This window comes from Hyperolius riggenbachi, chromosome 2 (genome assembly GCF_040937935.1).
Source record: "Hyperolius riggenbachi isolate aHypRig1 chromosome 2, aHypRig1.pri, whole genome shotgun sequence".
Classification (NCBI taxonomy): Eukaryota; Metazoa; Chordata; class Amphibia; order Anura; family Hyperoliidae; genus Hyperolius; species Hyperolius riggenbachi.
The window spans coordinates 547,621,708-547,642,583 of record NC_090647.1 but is presented as its reverse complement, the minus strand read 5'-3'; the positions used below and the strand labels follow the sequence as shown (position 1 = coordinate 547,642,583).

The 20,876-nt window shown below is 45.5% G+C and overlaps 1 protein-coding gene across 1 annotated transcript in view; it reads left to right on the top strand.

Annotated features, from left to right (window-relative positions):
* Positions 1 to 20,876, top strand: part of STYXL2 (serine/threonine/tyrosine interacting like 2) — a 164,780-nt gene that overhangs the window by 122,459 nt on the left and 21,445 nt on the right. The window lies entirely within an intron of this gene.

The following is a 20,876-nucleotide window of genomic DNA, read 5'->3' as shown; positions in this document are numbered from 1 at the left end:
CAGAAATGGGCTTTTAATTAGGAAGGAGAGGTTAAAGGTGCGGAGCTACATTAAATATACTGCTGTATATAGACATAGTGGGGATATTATAAAGTGGGGATATTAAATGCTTTTAAAGGGGTAAACAACATACTGTGCCCAACATCTAAATCACATGCTGCACATGTGGAATCATCCGAATTAATTGCTGATGTTGGGAGACTTTTATCATTTTACTGCTGCAGTCCAGAAAGACTTCCGGATCGTTCGCAAATGTGGATCGAGCTCACGCGTTTTACTACAACACGATGCATTTTTCTGAAGCAAATTACAATAATACTGACTAGCATGAGCAAGTCCTTGCTATTACTGTGACAGTGACAGCGCTAAGTAATAGGTTATAGCATTATTAATAAAGTTACATTAATATATGCAGTATATATAAAAAGCACAGCCCAGTTTGACAAGCCGTGGTTATGGCTGTGTCTATTACTGTTGGACAGGGTTTCAGGCGCTATTTTTTTGTGTCCATAGGCCGCTGAATCAATCCCAGCACCAGGGCAGTTTCTAGGCTAAATTGCACCCAGGGCGATGGTGTAAAAATTGTGCCCCCTCCCCCCCCCCCCCCCCCCCCCCCGGACTCCGGAACCCTTACTTTTTAGGGACAGTCACACTGCCACAGGTCACAAGTAGATCTGTCTACTTACTAGTGACCAGACGCTCATCCAGGAGGAAGCAGAGACCAGGAAAACACAGGCGAAGAGAGCCCGGAAACCCACTCCTCCATGGGTGGCGCGCACTGACAGCCTGCAGTACCGCTACAGGACATCAGGGCCCATATGCAATTAACTTTTCCTCCTAGAGTATCTCCTAGGAGACAATTTTCATTTTATCTTTACAATAACTTTTAAAACATTTTACAACTGAAAAAGTACCAACAATTTGGTGCATAAAGTACTATCAAAATTATTTTGAGAATGTTCTTGCTTGCTTGCTTTTCTGGTTTAAAGGCATTGTATGACAAGGTATAAAAATATCACCTAGGAGAAAACACAGGAGAAAAGTGAATTGCATATGGGCCCAGATGTCATCATGCGGTGGTAACGTGAGGATGACTTGAGATCGGACCAGAGGCGTATCTAGAGGGGTACAGGCATGGCCCGTGCCATGGGCGCCACAGCACCATGCCCCATGCTGCACTGCCATGCCTGCTCCTGTGCTGCGCTTCCATGCCTGCCCCTGTGCTGTGCCCCCATGCCTCCCTGTCACCCAGAACTCAGATCAGATTAAGTCTGTTATCTTGGTAGCATGGCTATTTAACTTATGTAGGGCACACATGGCGTTAATGTTAAAAAAAAAAGAGGACAGAGAGGGAATAAGAAGAGATATTTCAAAAAAAGTAGCTTCAGCAATATCCCGAGCCAAAAAACACAGGCAGCCATAACACAAGGAGGCGAGAAAGGGGTTCTGACCTGGGAATGGGGGGGGGGGGGGGGGGCGCAATTTCAGCGTTTGCCATAGACTCTATATTACCAAGATATGCCCCTGCGTCTGACGCAGGCAGCCCAGGAGGAGTCAAGGAAGGTGATTAAGCTGGTAATCTTCTACTTCCATTTGTCTGCACCGCGCGTCACCAGCTCCCTAACGGTTATGTCATTCTGCCTGCACCACCCCTTCTTCTACTTACCGGTCTGCACCCAGGGCTGTCGCCCTGCCCGCACTGCCCAAGAAACGGCACTGCCCAAGAAACGGCACTGTCCAAGAAACGGCACTGCCCAGCACATGGTTTTGTTTTGCTGTCTATATCCCCATTACACTAATTTCCTCTACTGTCTTACTTTCTACTGCTGCTGGTAACAAGACAGTGAGTAAGCAAGTGAATATTTTAATATAGAAAGTAGGCAACCGACTTTTTAGTTATCAGATTTTCGTTGCTTTCTGACGGTTAGAAATAAGTGGACAGTTCTCTCAACAGGCAAATCTCAAGTCATTTAGGAAGTGGAAGCCGAGGTAGCAAATGAAAGCAACTCACTGCTGATAAGTTAGCCAATTATAATTATTCAGATGACAGTAAATGTATTTGCCCAGGAAGACTGGTCAGTCGATGTTAGGTGAATTATCCACTCATTTCTACGGCTTATGCTGGAGAAGGTCACTCACTTCCTGTTCCTGGTGACATCACAGGAAGTGGGGCATCTCTCCCCAACAACAACATAATAAAAGCCTACCAGAGGTCCTAACTTTTTCCAGTTCTATGCAAAATAAAATCTGAAAGTTTTGTCTAAACTCCTGTTTAAGAAATAAACTCAACACGGCAATGTGAAGTGATTACAGACATTCATATAATAATAAATAGTGATATTATTTATATAATGATACAAATATGTAAAGGAAGAATATAACAGTCAGGGCCGGATTTGTACTCCTTACCGCCCTAGGCCACTGTCACCAGCCGCCCCCCTTCAGTATAGGTAGTGAGATGACCCCTCCCCCTTCCCTCTAGTATAGGTAGCCAGATGACTCCTCCCCTTTCCCTCCAGTATAGGTAGCCAGATGACCCCTCCCATTTCCCTATAGTATAGGTAGCCAGATGACTCCTCCCCCCTTTCCCCTGCCCAAGTCCATAGCCACCGGCCACAATGCAAACATGCACAGGCCGCAGGCAGCAGAGTACCGCAGTCAGTCACTCGCCTGATCTCCCTGCATTGTAGTATTCGCAAGCATGCAAATGCTGCACCGGGTTAGCCTGCTGATTTGGTGCCCTTCCTCCTGTGGTGCCCTAGGCCATGGCCTAGGAGCCTTGGCCTAAATCCGGCCCTGATAACAGTGTATATATGACTGTTGGATTCATGGAAATTCCACACATTTTCTAACTTACAATTAAATGTGAATGTACTGTATGTATTTTTATACCCAAAACAAGAGGCCTTGATAATTCTGATGATAGGAGGGGGGGGGGGGGGGTTATGGATTGAATGTATAGTACAGCTAAGAAATAGAACATTAGTAGCAAAGAAAGGTGTGTTAATGTTGTTTGCGCTAAAAAAAAAAAAAAAGTGCTGAAAAGTTGTTTTAAACAGAAGATGAAAAATTATCGAAATTTCAAAGAAAAAAAAACTTTTTTATTTCACTTTTTTTTAATATTTAATTGTCACCATATTTTATTAGAGAAAAACGAACCATAGTTTTTATGCCTTTAAATTGTATTTTTTCCATTGTACCTGCCAGCGGTTCCAAGTTTTTTAAGATATCTCAGGCTATTTTTAGTCTGTTGATGACATTTCAAAAAAAAAAAAAATCCCCTAACATCCCTTGGATGGGGCGCAGGTTTTGCGGTCTATCACTGTCCGGCTTTTTTTATTCGCTGAATTCACGTGTGTGTTTTTCCCTGACAAGGCCCCTCGGTTGCTGTGAAGCAGAGCCGGGGATCTGATGTTCAATTAGGCGAGAAGGAACTTGCAGGATAGCAGTGGAACGGGCATGCAGTACACAGCTGAAGATAACGATCTCACCAACCCCCCACTTCTCAATCTGGAAAAAGAGGATTAGCTTAACTTTTTTCTCTGTACTGCGGCAGTAATGCACAGAAATATGTCAGCCCAGCCACTGGGGGTCTGGCAGCAGCTGGGTGCAAGGAAAGCTTGGACAATTTGCGGCCAACGATGAGCTACAAGTCCCAGCATGCCCCCTCCCCGACTATTGTTCCCCGTGACTTAATTTCATATCAGGTAGTTTTAAAGTGAACCCGAGGTGAAAATAAACTGATGAGATAAACAATTGTATTTATCCTCCTGCTCCTAAAAATGACTTTTTAAAAGTATCTCATGTTATATTTTATATTTAAAAATGTACAAAATAGATTGAATGTTTACTGTCTGTAATCAGTGGCAGCCTATTCAATGCGCGCTCCCCCGCCTCTGTCCCAGCTGCTGCCCGCCTCCTGTGAGCTTCCTCCAATCGGAAGCTAAGCTGCGACCCAGGAAGTACCTCCCAGGTCGCAGCTTAGCTTCCAATTGGAGGAAGCTCACAGAAGGCGGGGCAGCGGCGGGGACAGAGGCGGGGGAGCGCGCATTAAATGACATACAGAAAGTAAATAGATGGCTAGCGACAAGGAAACTGTCGCTAGCCAGGCGCTTTTTACAGGGGGGCACAGGAGACCCCAGGGGGGGGAGGGGGACTGAAGGCGGCAATAGCGAGACTCAGAGGCATGTCATTATGCACAGGACTTGCCTCTGTGGTCTCTTAAGATTTCAAATACCCGCCTCGGGTTCTCTTTAACCCCACCAATTGAGCAGCTAAATAGTGCAATTAGCACGCCATTTAGCCGTTTGTCTGGATGAGCACTCAGGAAGACTGTGGAATGGTGGTATTTTGAAATCATTCAAAACAAATCCAGTACAGGCAGTCCACTACTTACAAATGACTCGAGTTACAATTTTTAATACATAGAAAGTGGTGTCCATGTGCAAAATACATTAAAACCTTGGACTGCAAGTACTTTTATTTTTACTTTTAAGTCATGTCAAGTACACTTAAAGCTGCCAAAACAGAAAAAAAAAACATCTGAGAAATTGCTACAATACTATAAGTGGCAAAATCTACAGTTTGGTACATCCTGAGAAAAAAAGCAAGCACTGGTGAACTCAGCAACGCTAAAAGACCTGGAAGTCCATGGAAAACAGAACCAAAACTATAAAAAAAAAGTTATCTCTATCCAAATATTTATGGACCTAACTGTTACTTATGGTAGTTTAACTACTTAAGCCTTTTGGACGTAACTGCTACGTCCAAAAGGCTACTGCTGCGCGTCCGCTTGCTCCCGTGCGGTACCGTGCCACCAACTGTTAGCCCAGAGATCAATGAATCAGTTCCCGTTCATTGATCTAAGTCCCCGTAAGAAAGGCCAATGGCTTCTCTGAGAAGCCGTGATCCTTCTGAGTAAAAAAAGTTTCTCGTCCAAATAGTAAAACTACATCTACATATAATTTTTGCATTAACAGATAGACAATTACATTTAAAATTTACTGTTTACCCCCCACACTCTCCCAAAAAATACCCAAATAAACTTTTTAATGAAAAAAAAATTACAATAAAAAAAAAAAAAACACAAATAAATGTAGTTACCTAAGGGTCTGAACTTTTTTAATATGCATGTCAAGAGGGTATATTACTAATATTTTTCAAATTATAAGCTTGTAAATAGTGATGGACACAAAACTGAAAAAATGCATCTTTATTTCCAAATAAAATATTGGCACCATACATTGTGATAGGGACATAATTCAAATGGTGTAATAAGCGGGACAAATGAGCAAATAAAATATGTGCGCTTTAATTATGTAGCATGTATTATTTTAAAGCTATAATGACTGAAAGCTGAGAAATAATGAATTTTTTTTCAGTTTTTTCTTAATGTTCCAGTTAAAATACATTTAGATTAAAATAAATCTTAGCAAAATGTACCACCCAAAGAAAGCCTAATTCGTTGCAAAAAAAAAAAAAACAAGATATAGATAATTTTGTTGCGATAAGTAGTGATAACGTTATTGGCGAATGAAAGGGAGGAGCGCTGAAATGTGAAAATTGCTCTGGTCTATAAGGGAAAAAACCTCTCAGTGGTTTACTAGTTAACTGGCCCAATTTCAAGCTGCATCCAATTTGCATTACATTTGCATGCAAGCCATAAATTCTCAGCGTGTCATTGGTCAGCTCTGCTAATACATACGTGGGAGGATGATTACTGTGATAATAACAGCGATATTGTATACCGCATGCAAATGATTCCCACAAACTAATCTCACATGTTAGAAGTCATTGAAAGTCACAATTAAGTAAACGACTTACAAAAGAAATTTCAATTCAAAGGATCTTTATGTCTGTGAAGCTCTGGGGGGTTTCCTCCGCCTTCTCCAGTCCCAGCAGCAGCAGAGCAGGTTAAACTAAATAGACTGTAAAGCGCGCTGTGAGAGCGCTCGTATTTCACTCCTCCCTCGCCGTTTGTTTGCGGATCAGACCTGTAAGGTAATGTATAGTGCTATTTAATATTTAACCACTTTGTGCTAGAACTGCAGTATATCGATGCTGTCCCAGGCACCAGCTTGGCAGGAGGACTTTTATAAATCTACGTTATGAGACTGGTGTTCATTACTGGGGATCTTAAAAAAACATGTCCCAGTATAAGTAAAAAATGTGCCCCCAATATTAGGCAGCCCCCCAGGATATATCGCCAGATGTGCCCCCAGTATTAAGCAGCCCCCCAGAATAGTCAGAAGTGCCCCCAGTATTAGGCAGCCCCCCCAGGATACATAGTCAGATGTGCCCCCAGTATTAGGCACCCCCCAGGATATATAGCCAGATGTGCCCCCAGTATTAGGCACCCCCCAGGATATATAGTCAGATGTGCCCCCAGTATTAAGCAGCCCCCCAGAATAGTCAGAAGTGCCCCCAGTATTAGGCAGCCCCCCCAGGATATATCGCCAGATGTGTCCCCAGTATTAGGCACCCCCCAGGATATATAGCCAGATGTGCCCCCAGTATTAGGCACCCCCCAGGATATATAGTCAGATGTGCCCCCGGTATTAGGCACCCCCCAGGATATATAGTCAGATGTGCCCCCAGTATTAGGCACCCCCCAGGATATATAGTCAGATGTGCCCCCGGTATTAGGCACCCCCCAGGATATATAGTCAGATGTGCCCCCAGTATTAGGCACCCCCCAGGATATATAGTCAGATGGGTCCCCAGTATCAGGCAGCCCCAGGATATATAGTCATGTATGTGCCCCCGGTATTAGGCAGCCCCCCAGGATATATAGCTAGATGGGCCCCCGGTATTAGGCAGCCCCCCAGGATATATAGTCAGATGTGCCCCCAGTATTAGGCAGCCCCCCCAGGATATATAGTCAGATGTGCCCCCAATATTAGCCACCCCCCAAGGATATATAGCCAGATGTGCCCCCAGTATTAGGCACCCCTGGGATATGTAGCCAGATGTGCCCCCAGTATTAGGCAGCCCCAGGATACATAGTCAGATGTGCCCCCAGTATTAGGCAGCCCCCCCAGGATATATAGCTAGATGTGCCCCCAGTATTAGGCAGCCCCCCAGGATATATAGCTAGATGTGCCCCCAGTATTAGGCAGCCCCCCAGGATACATAGTCAGATGTGCACCCAGTATTAGGCACCCCCCAGGATATATAGCTAGATGTGCCCCCAGTATTAGGCAGCCCCCCAGGATACATAGTCAGATGTGCCCCCAGTATTAGGCAGCCCCCCAGGATATATAGCTAGATGTGCCCCCAGTATTAGGCAGCCCCCCAGGATACATAGTCAGATGTGCCCCCAGTATTAGGCAGCCCCCCAGGATATATAGCTAGATGTGCCCCCAGTATTAGGCAGCCCCCCAGGATACATGGTCAGATGTGCCCCCAGTATTAGGCAGCCCCCCAGGATAAATAGCTAGATGTGTCCCCAGTATTAGGCAGCTCCCCCCAGGAAATATAGTCAGATGTGCCACCGGTATTAGGCACCCCCCAGGATATATAGTCAGATGGGTCCCCAGTATCAGGCAGCCCCAGGATATATAGTCATGTATGTGCCCCCAGTACATTTTATCGGTAATTTAGGCAACCGGTAAAAAGTGGACACCGGTACAGAGCCCGCTATATATCGTGCACCTCGGGTGACCCAAATGCTGATATTTTTAGGCGCTCATTGCGGCGCCTAAGAATTTGTGTGTGTGTGTGTGGGGGGGGGGGGGGGGTTACCCGCAGATGTGATGCGATTATTCCATTGTGGCCACTGTAAACAGGACCTTAGGTAGCTAGTGTGCGGAGGGGTTAGGCATTAGGCAGGTAGTGTGTAAGTGTGTGTGTGGGGGGGGGAAGGGTTAAGGGTTAAGCATCGGATAGGTAATTTGTGTGGGGGAGGGGTTTAAGGGTTAAGCGTCAGGTAGGTAGTTTGTGGGGGGTTTAAGAGTTAGGCGTTAGGTCGGTAGTTTGTGGGGGGGGGGGGGGGGCGGTTAGGCATCAGAGGGGGAGGGTTCTGTGTGAGAGTAGGGTTAGGATTGGCCATAGTAAAATATTGGTATTTAATACTGATATTTGACACTTTTATAGTAAAATATCCGCATCTGTTGCCGATATTTTAATATTGACGTTACTGGGCGCCCATATTACCAGGCGCCTTTATTGGACGGGTGCCAGGGGACCAGTTAAGGGCAGGCATCTGTAGAGGAGGGCTAGTGTAAGAATAGGGTTAGGTTTAGTCAGGGCCCGCTCTAAACGTTTTGCTGCCTGAGGGAAACTTGTGAGGATGTGCCGCCCCCTCTCTCCGATTTGGAATGATTGGACAGCACCCAACAATTTACTCTGCTTCATTTAATGTTCTCACATGACATGCAGCAGCTCAACACAATAGCACACTGGCTGGCTGTGAGCCTGTGACAAACAAACTGCTCACCCCCAGCCCCTCCATTCCTCCTCAGGAAGGTACACACAGTACAAAAATGCTGCCCCTGAAATCTCTGCGCCTGACGCAAATGTCTCACCTTGCTTCATGAGAGAACCTGGCCCGGCATTTAGATGTAATTATTGGCAGATAATTCAGAAAGAGGCGGAGTCGATTAGCGTTAAGTATCGGCGTCAGGGGGATCCGATGCATGCTAATGGGCGGTGCCTATCACAATCTTGCTATAGGCCTCTATGATTTGTAGCTCTGGCTTGTACCTATCATAATCCAGGCCAGAGTGGAGTCCCGCGGATAGGAACGGAGAATGGCTCCCCTTAAAAACTAATCTGATTTCACAGTCAGGCAGCAGCCATTACCACTGAATGGAGATGGATTTTTGTATTTTCTGCCTTCTTAATACATGCCCAGAGCGGACGGTGTGCTAATTAATGAGGCACCAGTTAATGAGTTATAGCCCAGCAGAGGAGAATGGCCATTAATATAATCTGGTGGCAGTCGGGGGGGTTCTGATGCCGTTTATGGAGATATTGATAATAATGCACATGTTTTCCCTGCTAAAGAGGTGCTGGGGCAGGAGGCTGTGACATTTTAATAGCTGTGTCTGCGCTGCCGCAGTGCCATTAGGCCCGCTCCATTACCCGCCTTACCATACACCTTTAGTCAGGGCAATTAGAGGGCGTTGGGCCATCAATATGTTGCTGTAGATTAGAGCAGATGTCACGGATTGTGTCCCTCCACAAACAAAATCTGTTACTGTCACCCCGACCCACCCGCTCTTATTTGTGTATTTGATGAAAGGGCTTAAAGTGGACCTGAACTCACACCTCCTCTCTGCTCTAAGAGATACTCAACAGCATGATACTCTTTAAAGAGACTCTGTAACAAAATTTTCAGCCTTATTTCCTCTATCCTATAAATTCCTATACCTGTTTTAATGTGGTCTGTCTTACTGCAGCCTTTCCTAGTTGCACTGTCTCTGTAATATACTGTATCTTATCTTCTTTTCTTTGTCAAGCTTTGTCGACCCAGAGAGGAAGGTGCTGTGATAGGTACAAGTTATGCACGCCCCCTCAAAATCAGATAATTACCTAAAGAGAGGGAAGCCTCAGAATCCTATTGAGGCTTCCTTCTGTATTCTGTTGTCCGCCCTCGCTGAGGGCGCCCCCCTCCACATCGGGGCCACGCAGCTGTTCTTCCTGAAGTGTGGTCGCGCAGTAGCCGCACTACCCCGCGTGCACATGCGCAGTACCATAGAGCCCGCAGCTCCAGCTTACTGCACATGCACAGGCGGGATGGGTTGGCTATTGCGCGGCCACAGAAGAGCTGTTTGGTCCTGATAGGATTAGCAACAATGTCTTGTCGCTAATCTTCGGGGGGGGGGGGGCACACTCAGCGACAGGGGACATTAGAAGAGAGAGGTAAACCTCAGTAGGATCCTGAGGTTTCCCTCTCTTTAGGTAAATATCTCATTTTGTACCCAAGCTTTGGCTCGGTACTTTTTAACCTCCCTGGAGGTGTGATTATTTCCGGATTTTAGTGTCTAAAAACGTTGCAAATTTTTCACATGCCTTTAGACTCTACATTCAGGGAAAAAATCATACCGTAGTGAGATCCTCGGCAGCCCTGCACTTGCTCTCCTCCCTGGGATCCAGCGATGCAAATCTCCCTCCATCCTCTTGGTGGCACTGTAATCCTAAAGTGAGATCGCCGTCACTCGTCATGACGACAAACAGTGATCTCGCTCGAGGGATCCAGAGCTTCCGAGGACCGGAAGAGGAACGGCTGCCGGCATCTGGATCCCAGGGAAGGTAAGTTGAAACACCGCCACACACCCAAGACTAGGGAACTTGTGTTACTATTCTGTTATACATCAGACTAGTTCCAGGGTGTAGAGACCACGGACCTCACACCCAAGACTAGGGAACTTGTGTTTTTCTTCTGTTATACATCAGACTAGTTCCAGGGTGTAGAGACCACGGACCTCACACCCAAGACCAGGGAACTTGTGTTATCATTCTGTTATACATCAGACTAGTTCCAGGGTGTAGAGACCACGGACCTCACACCCAAGACTAGGGAACTTGTGTTATCATTCTGTTATACATCAGACTAGTTCCAGGGTGTAGAGACCACGGACCTCACACCCAAGACTAGGGAACTTGTGTTATCATTCTGTTATACATCAGACTAGTTCCAGGGTGTAGAGACCACGGACCTCACACCCAAGACTAGGCATTGTTTGATATTTGTTATGACCTGTTGCTTTCCTGACTATCCCTCTGCTTTCTGATTCAGTACCACGCATATCTGATATCACGTTGCCAAACACTGCCTGACTTGGATACCGAATCAGCCTTCTGTCTTATGTACTTTGTCTGTCCGTGTGTTGCCGACCTGGCTTGCCCGACCTCGAGAGCTATCTCTCTCCACCAAAGAGATAGTCTCCAGATCACTCAGTGACATCCACCTCCAAGTGTCACTCACTCTCTGGTCCTTCCTACCTTCAGCCTGACTCCACCCCTTGGAGAATCTCAGACTGCTGGAAGGTTTCTGTACTCTCTATAGCAGTACTTCCTGTACTGCCTAGGGCCACCTGCTCTTCAGGTGGGTTACTCAAAGTCATACTGTTACACCAAACACTCACTATATACCTATTTAGAGGTGTCCAGAGGTTAGCACTATATCTGTATTATTGGTGATTCTGCAGATCATCCATAATCAGGTATAGATCTGTATTCTTGGTGATACTGCAGATCACCAATAATCGGATCCTCTCTGCAAGCTGACACCGATCGTTACAGACCCCTCCTGCCCCCAAAAGTCCCTGAGCGGGCCCTAGTGGGGGGGGCCCGGATTTTTTTTTGCAGGGGGGCCTGGGGATTTCTAGGTACCCCCCTGATGCTGAGGATACCTCTGGATACCAAATGCTAAGGGACACCTGTAGTTACCTATGACGGGCAAGAGAAGTAAGGGAGAAGTGTTAGCCGGGCCAGTCAGCAGCAGTGCGATTTGGCAGTATCTGTAGGTTCATGGAGGGCGAAGTCTAAGGTGCCAGGTCATCTGTGCCTATAGGCTTCTGTGATGTAAATCCGGGCCTGATAATGAATAAAAATGCTTATTGTTTACAATATTCATTTATAGATTATGTAGTCAGTGTTTGCCCATTGTAAAATCTTTCCTCTCCCGGATTTACATTCTGAAATGTATCACAGGTGGTGACATCTTTAGTTCTGCCAGGTGATCTGTACGGAATGTTTGTTACTGAGAGTTCTATGCACAGAGGGAGATACTGCTTGTTTGGCAGTAGGAAAAAGCTGTTATTTCCCACAATGCAAAAAGGTTCACAGACAGCAAACTGTCAGGACCATGGTCATGACATCACACTGTGGGAGGGGTTTCACCACAACATCATACAGACCCTTTTGGTGATCTATTTGAGAAAAGGAATAGATTTCTCATGGGAAAGGGGGTATCAGCTACTGACTGGGATGAAGTGCAATTCTTAGTTAGGGCATGTTCACACCTAGGGCGTTTTCACCTCTTCTCAAGCGTAGGCGATTTGCAAAATCGCCCTAAAATCGCTTGTGCAATGATTCCCTATGAGAGAGTTTACATCTGAGCGGTTTTATTCCGATCCGCTCAGCAAAGCGACGCCTGTACCATTTTTGGGGCGATTTGCCTATAATGGAAGGTGGAGCGGCATTGCAAAACACTTGAAAAAAAACCTTTGTATAGCGATTTCCCCAGCGCTTTTAAGAATATTATTTTCTGGGGCAAAGAGTTCACTTCCTAACTGACGTCAGGAAGTGACAAAACAAATCGCTCTGCAAAAGCGCTTAGAAAAGCTCGTACCGCACAGGGAAGCGCCGGGAGGCGCTAAAAAAAATCAATCACAAAATCGCGAAACACTGGTGTCAGCGATTTTAGATATGAACGAAGCCTTAAAGTTCCTCTTTACATATTGTTTTTTAAGGGGAAACACTTGACTTTTGCTTTGAGGTCGGTTTAATGGAATAGGCAGAAAAAAAACACATTTGATAAAACGGCTAATCATTGGCTATATATATATATATATATATATATATATATATATATATATATATATATATGATGAGTTGGTTGTGTCTGTTGCATTTGCGCAATGGAAAAAACCCGAAAGGTACAATCTTTTCCTGTGTTGCTATTCATCAGATAAATAGCTCACATCGGTTTCGGCGAGGCAGCGGACCTTGCGACGCATCCCTGGGGCGGTACGGCGTATCCATATAATACAGACACGGTATTGCTCCTGCCGGAGGTGAGCGCACACTATACAGATGAGAAAAGATGACGCAAGCCAATCTAATTTTCTAAGTGAGTTTTAAAATGTACCCGAGGCGACAGGTGACATGATGAGATAAACGTGTATGTACAGTGCCAAACATATTAATAACCAGGCTGTTTTACTTGTTTTATTTTGCTGCCTGAAAGAGTTAATTTCTAGACATGGAAGTGACAGCTTCTGTCTTGTCTGTACCTTGTCGGGAATATAGTAAACCTCACTGATAAACAAATTACAGCCATAAAGGCTTTCCTGACAGAATACAACTTCTGAAGACAGGGGAGAGATAGAAAGAGGTCAATAGTTCATGTATTTTCATTTAGGGGCACTTAAAGAGAACCCGAGGTGGGTTTGAAGAATATTATCTGCATACAGAGGCTGGATCTGCCTATACAGCCCAGCCTCTGTTGCTATCCCAAACCCCCCTAAGGTCCCCCTGCACTCTGCAATCCCTCATAAATCACAGCCGTGCTGCTGACAAACAGCTTGTCAGAGCTGGCTGTGTTTATCTCTATAGTGTCAGTCTGCTGCTCTACCCGCCTCCTGCAGAACTACGGTCCCCGCCTGCATCCCTTCCCTCCCTGCTGATTGGAGGGAAGGGACGGGGGCAGGGACCGGAGCTATGCAGGAGGCGGGGGAGCAGCTGAGACTGACACTACAGATGTAAACACAGCCTCACAGCACGGCTGTGATTTATGAGGGATTTCAGAGTGCAGAGGGACCTTAGTGGGGTTTGGGATAGCAACAGAGGCTGGGCTGTAAAGGCAGATCCAGCCTCTGTATGCAGATAACATTCTTTAAACACACCTCGGGTTCTCTTTAATAGGCTGCCACTGAGCAAAAAAAAACGGAAAAAAAAATTCAATCCACTTTAAAATATATAATAAAAGCATGGGGTATCTAAAGGAAAAAAAAGTCATTTTTAGGAGTAGGAGGATAAATACAACTGTTTGGCCTCTTTCACAGTGCGACGTTAAAGTTGCACATTAGAAAATTTCATAACGCAGACTAACGCACAGCAATACTAAGTCTGTGCGACATTCACAGTGCACACGTTGCGTTTGTGTGTAACGTGAGGCGTTATTAGAAAGTGCTGCATGCTGTGCGTTTAGCAATGAATCTGCTGCGTTAGTTGTGTTGCACATGCTCAGTAATGTTTTGTTGTTTTTTTATATGTAAAGCAAGCGCTGTTTTCGTTCCATTACTGTGCACAATGCGTTGCGTTAGGGGCACGTTGTGTGACCTTAACGTCGCATCAAACGCAACGTCCTGATGGGAAAGTACCCTTATCTCATGAGTTTATTTTCACCTCAGGTACTGTAGTGGGCTACTATGCATGCGTGGACTGGGCCACGTATGCGCCACCTCAATCTCCCTCCCATAACAGTGTTGCCAATAGGATTCCCTCTACTCATCACAACAGGAGTGGCCATAACAACAGCTGTTTTGGAAAAGGATCACTTCTACTGGAAGGAGAGAGTATGACTAGCTGAGGCCCCAGCAGCCCCGGGCCCTTCTGAAGCTGCATGGACCGCTCCCCTGGTAGTGATATCTCTGGCAGAGGGCAGATTGCTTGGATATCAGGGGCGTGACTACAAGGTAGCAGCCCTTGCCATGCCAGGGGGTCCCAGGCCTGAAAGAGGGCCCCAAGTACAACCTCACTCCCTGCGATAAAGGGGTCCATCCTTCAGAACAGGTGTTTTGTGGCTCCACTTGTTATAGGTGTGAAGATTATTATGGCCACACGTGTTTTACGACCCTTGTGAGATAGGCCCCTAGGCTGTGAGGGTCACCAGGGGTAGGCAAGGGAAAGGCTGTGAAGGCCCATAATTTACAGTTACGCCCCTGTTGGATATGGTATTTTATTTACTTATTTTCCCATATATGGTATTTTATGATTATGGATTACGGCCAGGAAGGAGGGAAGTGGCAGCTCCAGCTTTACATTTGGGGGGGGGGGGGGGGGGGCACAAAGGGGGCGTGATGGATGGCTGGTGGGGCCCATTTGGGTGATCAAAATCAATGTTTGTATGGCGGTGAGCTTTATATATTTTTCTGCCTAACTCAGGTGATAAAATTAAGGCTACCTAGTTCAGCAATTATATTATCCTGATTCAAAACTTCCTGTTTGTAAAAAAAAAACAAAAAAAAACAAAAACATAGTTTTCCTTTATTGGCTAATTTAAAAGAAAAACAGTTATGCTAGGTACACACCATACAATTTTCTGTTAGATTTACCTGCCAGAACGATTGTTTCCAACATGTTCCGATCTGAATTGAAATCGATTTACCTATCGTTTTTTTATAGTTTTTTTCAATCGCTTTTTCAGTTCAATGAAAATCTATTAAAATAAAGATTGAAAAAAAAAGATTAACCTCTTGACGACCAGCTAACGCCGATTGGCGTAAACTGGTTGTCTGCGGGTTTCCATGGAAACGACCGCTCGTTCGAGCGGCCATTCCATGTCAGTTCACGGAGGGAGTCTCCGTGAACTGCCTGCGAGCCTCCGATCGCGGCTCGCAGGCTAAATGCAAACACGCGGGGAAGAAATCCCCGGTGTTTACACTGCACGGCGCTGCAGCAGCGCCGTAAAGGAGATCGGCGATCCCCAGCCTCTGATAGGCCGGGGATCGCCGCCGTCTGATAGGCTGAAGCCTATCAGAGGCGGTACAGGACGTATCGCCGTCCTGTACCGCCCATAGAGCCAGTGAGAGGGAGGGAAGGAGAGGGAGGTAAGGAGAGGGAAGGGGGAATAGCGCTGCGGAGGAGGGCTTTGAGGAGGCCCCCCCCCCCGTCCGCAAGGCACAGCAGAGCGGCGGCGATCAAACCCCCCCAGCAGGACATCCCCCTAGTGGGGAAAAAAGGGGGGAAGTCTGATCGCCCTGCCTGCAACACGATCTGTGCTGGGGGCTGAAGAGCCCACCCAGCACAGATCAATGGGAAATCACTTGGTCGGCAAGTGGTTAAAAAACCATAAGAAAATAAAAAAATTGATCGAAATTCAGATCGGACATGTTGGAAAAAATTGATCTGGCAGGTAAATCTAACAGAAAATTGTATGGTGTGTACCTAGCATAAGCTTTCAGCTTGTAATCCTTCTTCAGACTCGACTCCTGTTGACTGGCAATGTTAGAACATACAATCATACAATCCACAAGGAGGTAGGTGCAAATATGGGTCATCCAGATACATTAATTACAAGGGATCTTGCAAGGAGTGTGAGGTATTTATGGCAAATAGATAAGACCCTTGGTTTACTTATTGCCAACAGAGACTGGAGCCAGGAAACAGTTAAGGGTTGGTTCACCCTGGACTTTTTACCGCGATTGCGTCTGCGATCACGGTTCGGCAGCCCAAATCTCGCGATTCGCCATAATACAGCGCGATTTCCACTTGTGATTCCCGTTCAATAGAACGAGAATCACAGAGCATTTGCCCCCGAAACGCTGCATGCGGTGCGTTTGTGATTAATCTAAATCTCAACCGCTGCAGTGTGAATTTATCCCTAGGGCGATCAGCAAATCGCTGAAGAATCGCCCCAATGTGAACCTGGCCACCTTACGGAGCAGGTGGGCACTCAGGGGGGCCAGGGTAATTACCAGGGGGGGCAGTGCCCCAGTGTAGTGCCGCAGATGGGAGGGAGGAAGTATTATTTATTCGTTTTTGCCAGAAATACACTTCAGTCTAGTGCCACAGATGCCACAGCCAGGACAACACACTTCCATAAATAAACCACTAATGTAAACATGTCGTTGTGCGGATGTGAGGCCTAGAGGAAGAGGGCTTGGCCCGGCTGGCTTCCTCCCATGAAGGGTTAACCAGTTTTTCACACCATGGCGGAGATTTGGAAAGTGAAAGTTGCCTGCTCGGGAACGCAGCGGTTTTAATATGAACTAAGCTGCTTAGTTGCTTTGAATTACCGCTCGGCTGTGACTCCCTCCAGCGTGTCATGTTATTTGAGGCTTTTTGGCTGCTAATGGGATGACTGGCTATATGAAGTATCTCTGGGTATAATGCACCGCCGAGCTCGCCAGACACTTTTCACTTAATGCCGGATTTTATTCCAATGTATGGAAAAAAATAGAGATTTACAGGACATATTAAGGAGCGTGCGGGGAATAGTCCTACAGGCTGTGTATCCGTATATTCTGTACATTACAGCTTTATCTGATCAGAGCAGCATAAGCCGCCATAGATAGGTGCTGTAGGGTCCGCAGGCACTGCTGCATTTGTAGGAAGCAGTACAGGGTGTACAAGGCACTGACAGGACATAGAATATTATTATTATTTGTGCATGAAATAGAGGTACAAAGATAAATGGGCGCTTGGTGTAGCCGAAAACATGTAAATTATAAGTACAGATTGTTATAATATTGCCGAATGATCCTTCTGGTGGTGCCTAACCCTTAAGGTGGCCACACACCATACAATTTTTTAAAATATCTGTTCCATTCAAGAATTGCAATCAGTTTTTCCGAATGATTGTAACAATTCAAAAATCTGACCAATGTACCACACACCTATGTTCAATTTTTCCACAATCATGAATAAAATAATTGAAACCTCAGAAAAAATTGGTTGGAACTGTGCATCAAGTAATTGACAAGCAATCACTCACCATACAATTCTTGATAAAGTCAGTTTGAAATTTCGGAAATCGGATTTATCAATCGAAAACAAAGAAAAGCTCTCGATTTTTTTGGGACAACCGATCAAAATTATCGAATTGGTGAAAAATTGGATATTTTAATTGTATGGTGTGTGGCCACATTAAGCCCTCCGCTGGTGGTACCTAACCCTAAACCCTCCCCTGGTGGTGCCTAACCCTAAGACCTTCCTGGTAGTACCTAAACCCAAGACCTCCTTGGTGGTGCCTAACCATAAGACCTCCCATGGTGGTGTCTAACACTAAACCCTCCCCTGGTGGTGCCTAACCCTAAACCGTGCCCTGGTGGTACCACACCTAAACCCTCCCCTGGTGGTGCCTAACCCTAAGACCTCCTTGCTGGTGCCTAACCCTAAGACCTCCTTGCTGGTTCCTAACCCTAAGACCTCCTTGCTACTGCCTAACCCTAAGTCCTTCCTGGTGGTGTCTAACCCTAAACCCTCCCCGGGTGGTACCTAACCCTAAACCCTCCCCTGGTGGTGCCTAACCCTAAGACCTTCCTGGTGGTGCCTAACCCTAACCCTAAGACCTCCCCTGGTGGTGCCTAACCCTAAGACCTTCCTGGTAGTACCTAACCCCAAGACATCCTCTGGTGGTGCCTAACCCTAAACCCTCCCCTGGTGGTGCCTAACCCTAAACCCTCCCCTGGTGGTGCCTAACCCTAAACCCTCCCCTGGTTTGGCCTAACCCTAAGACCTCCCCTAGTGGTGCCTACCCCTAAGACCTCCCCTGGTGGTGCCTAACCCTGAACCCCCCCCCCCCCCTCGGTGGCACCCACATGTTTGATTTGGGCATTGTATTAACGATATTCGCATTAACGCCTATGGGGGCGCCCAAACTGTCCATTAGCCACGGGCGCCCAGATTTCCTGCTACCATTATTATTATTAATAATAATTGTATTTATAAAGTGCCAATATATCATGCAGTGATGGACAATAAATACATACAGTGATACAAAGGATGATAGACGTAACCACGCCACACTTTGGGTCTAACAGAGGACAGGTGCACGTGACCAGGCATCTGTCCTATGCACTTTGACGTAACTAGAAGTCTCTGGGCCCCCCTGCAAGAATTTGAGCGCCTGTAAGGAAGTAATGTGAAGCCCTTGCAGATCGGAGACCTCCGTGGTGAATGGAGGTAATTATAGCTGCCACCACTGACGCTGCTGCCATTTAGATACATGCAGGAGGGGAGAGCCCAAGGTGAGGGGGGGGGGGACTGTCCCCCCTCCCTGCTGATGTGCAAAGCTCTCCCTTCATGCTGCGACCGCTCCTGTCCCCCTAAAAACCGACATGAGCGGGCCCCCCATGGGGGCAGGGCTGCTTCCCCTATTGTTACGCCAGTGCAGCAAAGGTGATGTCAGCTAATGTGGCTGACTTATATGTCTGATGGATGAGTTTGTGTGTGGCCGGCCACTGATTGGAGAATACCTGTAAGCCACTGGGTTGAACACATCCCTGTTTTCTGAAGCACTTAAACAGCCAAGAAACAGTGAAAGACAGCTTTGATAAGGTTTTACTGCAGAAAAGTTCAAAGGGTCATTAGCTCTCCTCTGTTTTATAGCTTAAAAGACAGAGTGTGGATTGTAAATTGCAAATATGACAGTATGATGCAATCTTATATAAAAAAAGTTATATAACTGAAAATAAAAACATGAGACTTTTTTTTTTTGCTACTAATGCTTTATTCATTATCCATACTACACATACAATTCATTTTTTTTTTCGATTCAGGTATATACATCCTGCAGGACTTCAGTTACTGCTCAGGGATGTAGATATTCGTCTGTTGTGGTGGACGGCCGCTGCTCACTCCCGTGCATGTTCTCGCTGCTGACCATTGGTGGGGAGATGAATGACTGGGAACTAAGTTCTCATTCATTAATCTGAGTCCCCGTCTCAATAACCGCCGGCATCAATGAATTCCGCAGTCATTTGTAACTTTCAAAGTAACACGTCCACGCATTACTTCCTGATCGCTTTCATATAGTACGCTAATAGGAAATAATGTGCGAGGACAACTTGTGGCTAAATAGTAAAATTACACCTACATACAATTATTTTAATAAACTTACACTTACATTGTAAAAAATATTTTTTTTTTTATATAAAATTAACTCTTTCCCTCCCATACTCTACCATAGTAGGCAAATATTTTTTTGCATTAAAAAAAAAAAAATGCCAATAAAAAAAAATACATCAATAGTTAGCTTAGGGACTGAACTTTTTTTAATATGTATGGCAAGAGGGTATATTACTGTTATTTTTTTAATTTATGGGCTTGTAATTAGTGATGGACGCAAAATATTGGCGCCATACATTGTACTAGGGAAATATTTTGAACGTTGCAATAATCAGGACAAATGGGCAAATAAAATGTGTGGGTTTTATCAACAGTTGAATGTTTTATTTTAAAACCATAATGGCCATACAAGAAAGAAGGTAGCCGGCACCATCCAATATAAATGCTCTTTTATTCTTCTATTTCCATGACAGCCATAATTGCAACGTTTTAGAGTAACATCAACTCCTTTCTCAAGCTAAGCTGTATGTCAAATGCATTTGACATACAGCCTAGCTTGAGAAAGGAGTTGATGTTACTCTGAAACGTTGCAATTATGGCTGTCATGGAAATAGAAGAATAAAAGAGCATTTATATTGGATGGTGCCGGCTACCTTCTTTCTTGTATGACGTTGACCTAGGAGTGCTGCCAGGTCCAAGCCACGGCACATCACCCATCTAACCAAGAGTGGTGCATCACTATCCACTTGACTATAATGGCCAAAAAGAAGTCAGAAATCATGATTTTTTTTCAATTAATTCTTATTTCCATGACAATGCATTTAGAATAAAATACTTCTTATGTACCACCCAAAGAAAGCCTAATTGGTGGAGAAAAACAAGATATACTGTAGATCGTTTCGTTGTGATAAGTAGTAATAAAGTTATTGGTAAATAAATGGAAGGAGTGCTGAAAGGTGAAAATTGCTCTGGTACAGAAGGGGGAAAAAACCCTCAGTAGTGAAGTGGTTAAAGCTAAACTCTGGAACAGAATATCACCTCATGAGCTCTGAGGTTGCTGCATTTATAAAAGGGGTGGCTTTTTAGCAGAAGAGGGGAGTTTTCTTACCATACTGTATCTGTAGGAGGAGGAGCTTTATCTGTGGTGGTGGTGGGGGGGAGGGGCGGGTAAGTATAACATTAGAAAATCAAAGTAGCGCCAAGAGCAAAACTCTTGTGTATGAAATCTGGTGGAGCTGAAGAATGCCCCCGCAGAGAGCAATCCCAGGCGTCTCCAGAGCGAGAGGGTGAAACCAGAGCTCCCGTTACTGTAGCTGTAAATAAAGAGACGAATGTTTGTTGGGTTCAATAAAAATGTAATATTCTGCAAACAAGACAAGGAAACTCGGCTAATGACCCCTTTAGCGGTAAATCAC